Consider the following 9,390-nt stretch of genomic DNA (forward strand, 5'->3'; position numbering starts at 1 on the left):
AAAAGATGTTTCTCCTCTCTCATTTTTTTCCGATATCTCTTTCGTGCGCTACGCATTGCTTCTGATTTTAAAGTAGCCCTATATGCCGCATTTTTCTCTTTGGTAGCAGCACGACACTCCTGATCATACCATGGATTCCTTGGTGGAGGTCTCTGGTATCCAAGTATGGATTTTGCAGCTGTTTGCATGTAGTGGGCAATGCTTTGCCATTGCGCTGATATGTTATCGGGACGAGGAGTGCTTTGATTAAGAAATTGGGCTAGTTGAGTGGAATATGATGATGTGGCTATCTGTTGTGATTGCAGCTTACCGATGTCTAACTTTCGTGTTGTGTCTGTTCGTACTTTGTTTGCTTCGTTTAGACGGGTGCGTACCTTTGCTGCAACAAGTAGTGGTCCGTTTCTATGTTTGCTTCTCGGAACGATCGTATATCCAACACGCTCGATGAATGTCTTCCATCTATCACAACGTGATCAATTTGATTTCTTGTTTTCTGATCTGGAGACAGCCAGGTGCCCTTGTGGATGTCGAGATGTTGAAATCAGGTGCTGCTAACTACCATGTTTTTTGCCGCTGCGAAATCTCTCAGCCTCATACCATTGTCAAATGTTTCACTGTGGAGACTAAATTTTCCGACTGTTGGGCCAAAGATATTTTCCTTTTCAATTTTGGCATTAACCTCCGACCAACTACAAATCCGCAACCAAACTCATGCTTTATGTCCTGGCAGCTATAATACAGTGCGTCACCTTTAGGTGTTGTTGTGACGCCTTTCCCATTCCATCGTATTTCATGTATGGCAGTAATGTCGGCCTTGTACTTTTCAAATGCATCTGCCAATGTGTAAACTGCACCTTCTCTATAAAGAGTGGGAACATTCCAGGTGCAGATTCGCAGATAATGGTCCATAAAACGTTTGCGGGGTTCGCCAACTTTAGAGGGATTTGTTTTTCTTTTGTTTTTTTTTCATAGTAGTCTGCTTTTTCTAGGGGAGGGTAACTAACCCTGCGCCCAAACCCAAGATTTTAACGTTCTTATGGGTGAACGCGCGGCACATTTTAGCTCACTACCTTTAACGGGTGTTAAAGGCAGCCCCCAGGTGACACCACGGGGAGGTCAGTGTCCACTTGAGATGAAAGAGGGACCAAGATAAATCCTGGACTTTGCCATGTTAAAGCCGGTCAGGACCGTTCCTTGGTATCTTTCATCCCCTACGTCACCCAAAAACCAATGGTATTAGATGAAATATGAGTGCCAGTCATCGTGGTAATCGCTGGCTGCTTATGGAAGACATTTACGTGACATCGGGTAACCGGGCAATGAGGAACTTTCCAAACACAGGCAGTTCTGTAGCGCTGCCCTCTACAGAGGAGTCAAGGTCATCTGTAGCGAAAATAATTAATCCTTAGAATTCCTTAATAGCACAATATGTGCCAACAAGGGTTCTCGTGGATAGATATGCAGCAGGAGACGGACGCCGTGTTGTTTACTGGTGGAATCTTTGTCTCTTCATGTAGGTGGTACACTGAAGACAAGGAGGTAACCAATTGCAGTTTCCAGGGCATTCTTAAAGGGTTGAATATTTTTCCATCACGTTGCACATATATTCACGGACCATACGTACCAGAGACCGACCTATCGTGTTATGCTACAATTTTGTTGTGATTTTTGAAGAACCAAGTTGCAAAATGGAAAATTTATTTTTTCGGGTCATATCATGGTATAAGTAAAAAGGTAGATTTAAATGAAAAAAATCTATAGAGCCCTTGTTTTTCCTGAATTCATAAAACTTCAAAATTAGTAAACAAAAAGGCAACAAGTGGGTTTGTTTACAAAATACCAATTTTGAGCATTTTATAAAAAACGCGAAAAATGAATGAAGGGCCAAGGTTTCTCCACATAATCGAGTTGTGGATATGATAAAATGTTTGTTTCAATAATAAGCTGAAGGATTTCTTCCATACAAATGTTCTAAAAACAATTTTGAAAATCATTGAATTCTATTGTTTTTAAAATTGTTGGCATATTATTCAAACATCACACACACATACAAAGATTGTGTATATTGTTTTGACGTTTTAGGAACAGTCGAAAGAAAAAAAAATTAAATTGATAGGAAGCTTTAGCTAACCTTTATAATTAAACCATGGGTCATATTATTTTCTTTTATTTTTAATACAACACAAAATTTTTGCGTGTTTGGTTCCTTTAATTGCGGATTATTTGCTCTGTTCTGTCAAATCAGCTGATTGCTTGCAGGTTTTTGCAGGGAAGGTGTCTGTTTACTTCTTACCATGGTATAAGTAAAGAGGTAGATTTAAATTAAAAAATCTATAGAACCCTTGTTTTTCCTGAATTCCTAAAACTTCAAAATAAAAGCAACAAGTGGGGTTGTTTACAATGCATTTTTTGAGCATTTTACAAAAAACGCGAAAAATGAATGAAGAGTTAAGTTTTCTCCACATAATCGAGTTGTGAATGTGATAAACTGATTATTTCAATGCAAATCTCACCAATTTCTTCCATACAAATCATGGTAGAACAAATACAAGGTAAAGTTAATACTACAACAAATACAACTCGAACAACAACCACAAAGGAATTTGTTTTTGTTTGTAACGTTACTGCCAGTTGTATTTGTAAACAAAACAAGGAAATGTCTATAAATTATTGGAATTTAAAAAACTAATAATTTTTCACATTTGGTTGAATATTTTGGAAAGCATGAATGAAAATTCGTTACATTTTCAATTTTTATGGTTCCACATCATTCCACTAAATGCATAAATTCTCGCAGAAAGTAGAATTCTTGCAGAAAAGTTTGGGGTCGCTGGAAATTCATAGAAAAGGAGAAGCTGTTTCAATGTTTTGTTTTAGAAATCAAAGAAGCACATGTTTATTAGGGTTTTATTTTTTTAAATTTTAACAAAATACCTCACATATTAACAAACGTTGTATCGCCTCTACAAGCGGTGATTTACTGCGCGGCTTATCGTTCGAACTTGGAGGAGGTTACATATCATTGATATGAAGAAGTCTTTCTGGGAAATAGTTTTTTTCCGAATGATATATTTTTTTTTTCTCAAAAAATATATGTCCCTAATGTACATCGAAATAGAAATGAATGTATAAAATGTCATATGAAATTTGACACTAACACTACAACCCAGTTCAGTCAGCTGGGTATTGCTGCTACCTTTTCTTGTTCTACCATGCATACAAATGGTCTAAAAACAATTTTAAAAATCATTAAATTCGATTGTTTTTAAAATTGTTTGGCATCCCAGTCAGCATTTTTTGAAAATTTTAATCAAATTCGAGTCTTTTTTGATCCGACTGCACGATTAAAAAGCTAGAATATGAGCTCATTTTCTGATCATAAATGACTCCTTTGTCGGTAGGAAAACATAACCTCAGGCGACTCTTCTAAACAAATCACAAATGAGTCTTTTTCGAGTCGTATTTCAATCATTTATTGGTGTTTTGTTGATTAATTTCGGACTCTTTTTCGAGTCTTTTTAGAGTCATGTTTATAATCATTTATGAGTCTTTAGGGAGTCATTTATGAGTCTTTTTGTTAGACGAAATAAATTAAAAAAGTTTTCTTTTTATTCTTCTTTGTTTCTTTCCTTCGTTTTATAGTCTTTTCTGCTTTGTTATGTATTTTAATTATCCTTTATGTTGCTTGGTGGTTAGTATACTGCTGCTTCATTTCACTTGGCAAAACCTGTTGTGTTGTGTTTGTCTGTACCTTTAATATTATACGTTACATTTATATCAAAATTTTGTAGAAAGTGTATATGAGAATTTTATTTTTTAATTTACAACCAAATAAAAATAAAACAAAGCAATCAGTTTTTAATCACCTAACTGTTCAAAATATGATCAGAGTATACATAATTATAATCACTTTTCAAACACCTGTATGACCCTTTTTTGATTAAGCATTTTTCAATCTTCCAGATGATCAAAATGTGACAATAAATAACAAAAAATTGTCACATTTTAAACACCTCAATGATTCATTTGTGATTGCTACACATTTGTTGTTGTATCTTAAATTGAACTCTTTTCAATCATTACAGGGAGTCACTTTCGAGTCCCTTTCTGATCACACAAGCGACTTAATCCATTTTTGATCACCAAAAGGACTCTAAAAAGACTCCTCAATGTGATTTTTGAAAAAACAGTCTTCTAAATGCTATCTGGGATATTATTCAAACACCACACATACATACACAGTTTGTTTATATTGTTTTGAAGTTTTAGGCAAACTCGAATGAAAAAATTTAAATTGACATAAAGCTTTGGCTAACCTTTCTTATTAAACCATGCTTCTTACATTTTTCTTACAAAAGAGAATAAAAATTTCTTACTCTCCGAGAAAGTTCTTGCTGGGAAGTAACCAGACACGTCTCACGTCTGAATTCATTCAAATTCCTTCATTTTCAAATTTCCAAAAAAAGATTGTTACACAGTGTAACAGAAAAATTCCCGCATTTCTTAAATGCAAAGAAGAGAAAACAAATTCTGCAACACCTCAATAAATTTATCATGAAAATTTGCTTGAAAACATTTTAAAAATATCCAACATAAAAATAGCAACACCAAAGGAATGTGCGATTTTATCTTTAACAAAAAATCTAAAAACATAAATTGCAGCAAATTGTGTGCAAAAAAATAAACATCTAATGAAAAGAAAGAGACATTGCCGTTTCAAACATAAATTGGGATCATCGTCGTTGCATATAACATAATTCCGATCAGTTTTTAGAAACAAAATAAAAAAATGATCGAGAACAAAATACACAGATAGACAGAAAACCGGCGACAAAAACAGATTTCCACGCAGATTTTTGCCCATCATGCAAAACCGGCGACTGTCCGACCAATCGACAAAACGGTGAGTGACTTGTTCTGAATTCCTAAGTGTTTACATGCCGCAACCGGTGTGTGCTGCGCGGTGGCATGCCTTCAGCATTGAAAAATATAAATCTTTTTTAAGTGAATAACGCAGAGTACATATTTTAAATTTGTTTTTAGAACAATAAAAAAAGACAAAAAAAGAGCTACATGACAGGCGGCGGCGTGAAGAATTCCCTTAAACCTCCAAACTGCGAGCCGGTAAATAAACTACCACAAACTACTGCAGCAAACATTAGTGTAATGTGTCGAAAATTTAATTTTCATTTGAGGATGGATTTTGGCCAGGCGACACTTTACATTGCCAAAGAATGTTGTTGTTGCATTATGATGATGGCGATATTGTTGGTGGATTTTTGCATCACCATATGCGTTTGTATGTGTGCACGATGGATGATTACATCTGTAGTTGAGTCAAAGGAATTTCCTATATGTATATTGATATTTTGTCATAAGTTATACCCATATACATAATACAATGTAGTTCTATCTCAGATGGGGTCCTTTCTAGATTGTTTCTATCGTATCAGACAGTGCCAGCAGACCAGTATTGGAAGGGAACACTATGTCGTTCAAGCCCTGATGTTATTTTTTTCAGTGCTGCAGGTAACCACATCTTTCTGAAGAATGATGAGTTCTATTCCCCGCTCTACAAAACTGTCATAAAGATTCTTGTGCCAGTTTGGGAGTGTCTCTACTTATCATTAGAGTTGTGTAGTTCCGGAACGAACTAGTTCCAAGGAACTATTCCGGAGAAGGAACTATTAGAACTATATCCGGCTCTTGCATTTATATAGTTCCTTTAGTTCATATACATAGTTCCAGTCGTTTCATTTGTATAGTTCATGTTCCTTTAATTCCACATTCACTTCGATCTTTCTCTTTCGGTTTGTTCATCATTCAGATGCGGTCACATTGTAAAATAAACTTAAATAACATTCTCGTTACATCGCTGAAATTTGTTTATTTGTATGTCAATTCATACACCAAAACAAAAAGAAAGATTCGTTAAACTACTTCACTCTCGGAACTATTTGGAACGAAGGAAACAGAAAGAACGATGAATGAGAAAGATTCATTGAACTATATCGCTTTCGGAACTATGGAACTATATTAAGGATCTAGTTCCTTTTGGGAAAAGGAACTAGAAAGATCGATCCGCTCCAGGAACTATATTGGATAGCAACCCAACTCCAGTTGCATTAGCGACAACAATTTTAATAATAGAAATTTCCACTTCCGCATTGAAATTCATACTTTTTTACAATTCTTAGGATAGGTTGAAAAGAAGGGTGATGCAAGATCACCACATGTCCGTGTGGACATATACTTAATACCCCGGTTACACTTAACCGGATTGACCCAATGGGTTTGGGTTTCAAATGTCAATTTCATAGCGCAAACGTCAAATAAATCCTCATGAAGTGGGTTAACCCTGCAAAAAACTCTAATGTAATCGTACTATAAGCCAGCGTCGCATGCCACGGATGCCTTGTCTGATGGCACGCGCTTCGACATAAATCGAACTCCGGCAACGTAGACAAGGTGCAGAGGGCAGCCTCGATCCTGATAACTGGAGCTTTTAGATGTACGCCGCAAGCAGCTCTAAATGCGATGTTGAACCTCTTGCCCATGAGACTCAAGCAGCACGTAGTGCCCTAAGGCTACATGAATTGAATCGTTGGCGTGACGGCACCTACGGACATGCATGCATTCTTCGGGAGCTAGGACCAAACCTTAACCTGCTGATTTAAGCAGGGGAAATTCAGCGACTATTTATCACCAGTCCAGAGATTTGAAGATGTTGAGGTCGTTATCCCTAGTAGAGCTGACTGGATCCGTAGTAACCCTCCTCTGGACGGTTTGGCTTTCTACACAGACGGTTCCAAGATGGAAGAAGGTACTGGAGCTGGCGTCTACTGCGAAAAGCTTTGTCTCGAACACTCATACAGGTTGAACAGCAGAATCTTCGCGATCAAAATGGATGCAGAGTTGATAAAAAGATCTGGATACAGAAATCTTTGAACCGGTGACTATCTTCGTTGATAGTCAGCCGGCTCTTAAAGCCATCAAATCCTCCAACATCAAGTCTGAGGCCATTCCTGAGTGTAGAACTGCTTTGGTGAACCTCACAAACGCTGTCCGACTCTGCTGGGTACCGGGACACTGTGACATTATGGGAAACGAAAAGGCAGATGAACTGGCAAGACATGGATACCAATCAACAAGTCTAACAATCACTGATTCTATCAAACCTCCCATATGTCACCTTTTTCGGAGACGTTCTTTGAAGAACGAGCCAAGGAACTATGGCATAATGAATCAAGGTGTAACGTATCAAGGGCCATTTGGCCGACTCTATCAACAAAAAGGACAACTTCACTCTTAAATTTGAGCAAATCAGAAATCAGGGTATTGACTAGCTGATGCATACACCTTATCAGTGCTTCGCCTCCGGTTTTAAACAGCTCGGCTGGTAGGCCATCAGCTCCTACTGCCTTATTATTCGTCAGTCAGTTTATTGCTGTCTTTACCTCATCTTGGCCGGGTGGTATACATTCAATACCATCTTCTGGAATTGGATCTGTTGTATCTTCGTCGATTACTCTACTATTGGATACCAACAGTTTGGAAAAATTCTCTTTCCATATCCTTAGCACACTATCTGTATAAGTAACCAGATTACCTTGCTGGTATCTACAGGAGGATGTGCCAGTTCCAAATCCATCAGTTTGATGTTTCACTCTTTGGTAGAATTTTCAGACTTCATTCTGTCTCCTGTATATCTCGATTTGTTCACACTCCCGCTTTTCCAACTCTCTCTTTTTCCTGCGGAAAAGACGTTTCTCCTCTCTCCTTTACTCCCGATACCTCTCTCGTGCGCTACGCGTTGCTACTGATTGTAAAGTAGCCCTAATGCCGCATTTTTCTCTTCGATAGCAGCACGACACTCCTGGTCATACCATGGATTCCTTTTTAAATTGGGAATTCAAATTTTAATCGCCAACTTAAAACGCGTTTTTCTCGAAACTTGATTTTTCGAGATGTGTCACTCTTTGAATAAATGAGCGATATGTGCATTTTTGCCCATGCCTTTAAGGTGAGAACACAATGAGAAATTCATGCTTATCCAAGCCGGAATTTGTGTAAAGGAATGAAATAAAAATGAAGCAAGCAACAAAAGTCATTGTGTTCTACCTAAAGGCCTGGGTACATAAGATGCCTTGCCTGATTGCCTTGCTTTCCTGCTTAATTTCTGACATAATAAAAATAAAAGAATAAAGAAGGCCGAGCAAATTTCAAATTTCTTTTTTATTCTTTTATCAGAAGCAAGCAAGGTAAGCAGGCAAGTCAGCTTATGTACTCAGCCCTTTAAGGCCTGCGTACATAAGCTGCCTTGCCTGGTTGCCTTGCTTTTCTGCTGCATTTCTGACGTAATAAAAATAAAGGAATAAAGAAGGCCGAGCAAATTTCGAACTGGGTTGTCCTTTTCTTTTTGATTCTTTTATCAGAAGCAAGCAAGGTAAGCAGGCGAGGCAGCTTATGTACGCAGGCCTTTATTTTATCACCCCTAATCCCTATATGCCCTGGTACCAGTGTTGCCGAATTTGACGATTTATCGTCATTTTGACGATTTTTAGGCCCAAAATCGAAAAATGACGATTTGACGATTTTGTGGTCTAAAATGACGATTTTTTACTTTAGCCAAAATAGGATGAAGTAGCACATGATAACTACTATATTTTGACCACAATTTCACCAAAGACTTTAAGGAAAACAATTTTGCAAACTCGATTTTATGAAAATTTTTAATGTTCTAAGCAATTTCCAACGAAATTGGCTATGTTAAGGTACATTCTGGTATACATGTATTTTGACGGTTTTTGTCTCACCTTCGAATTATATCAGATAAAAGTTTTCGTTTAGGATTGTTAATGGATGAAAACCTCCCATGAATAGTTTTAGAGATAAAATGGGAATTATATCCATCGCGTTGTGGGGATGTTAAATCCAGCATTATTAACGGCGTACAGAAATAAGGCCCCATGAAATAACACCCCAAACGGAACTATAACAATATAATAATAATAATAATTGTTCCACAAACATCCCAGGCGGGACAGGGGAGACTTCTCTCATATCAATGAGTGCACCCCGATTCATATTAGCTCAATGATATGGGACCTACTGTTTATCGCCGAGTCCGAACGTCGTGTCTAAGACACCACTTGTAGAGAAGTTGTACAAGGCTGAAATACTCAGAAAATGTCGCCAACATTACTGAGGGGTATTTTGCCACCGTTGAAAAGTGTTTGATGTTGACTGGCCGGGTAATCGAACCCACGACCTTTAGCGGGCAAGGCGTGCAAACGGAACTATTTTTGAAAAAAAACAATTGCGCGATTTTTTTTTTTTTTTTGAATATTTTCACAGTTTTACTTACTTAAAAGCTTTCTAAAAAATTTC

Source organism: Musca autumnalis, unplaced genomic scaffold, assembly GCF_047663935.1.
Source record: "Musca autumnalis isolate F117 unplaced genomic scaffold, ASM4766393v1 scaffold_3, whole genome shotgun sequence".
Classification (NCBI taxonomy): Eukaryota; Metazoa; Arthropoda; class Insecta; order Diptera; family Muscidae; genus Musca; species Musca autumnalis.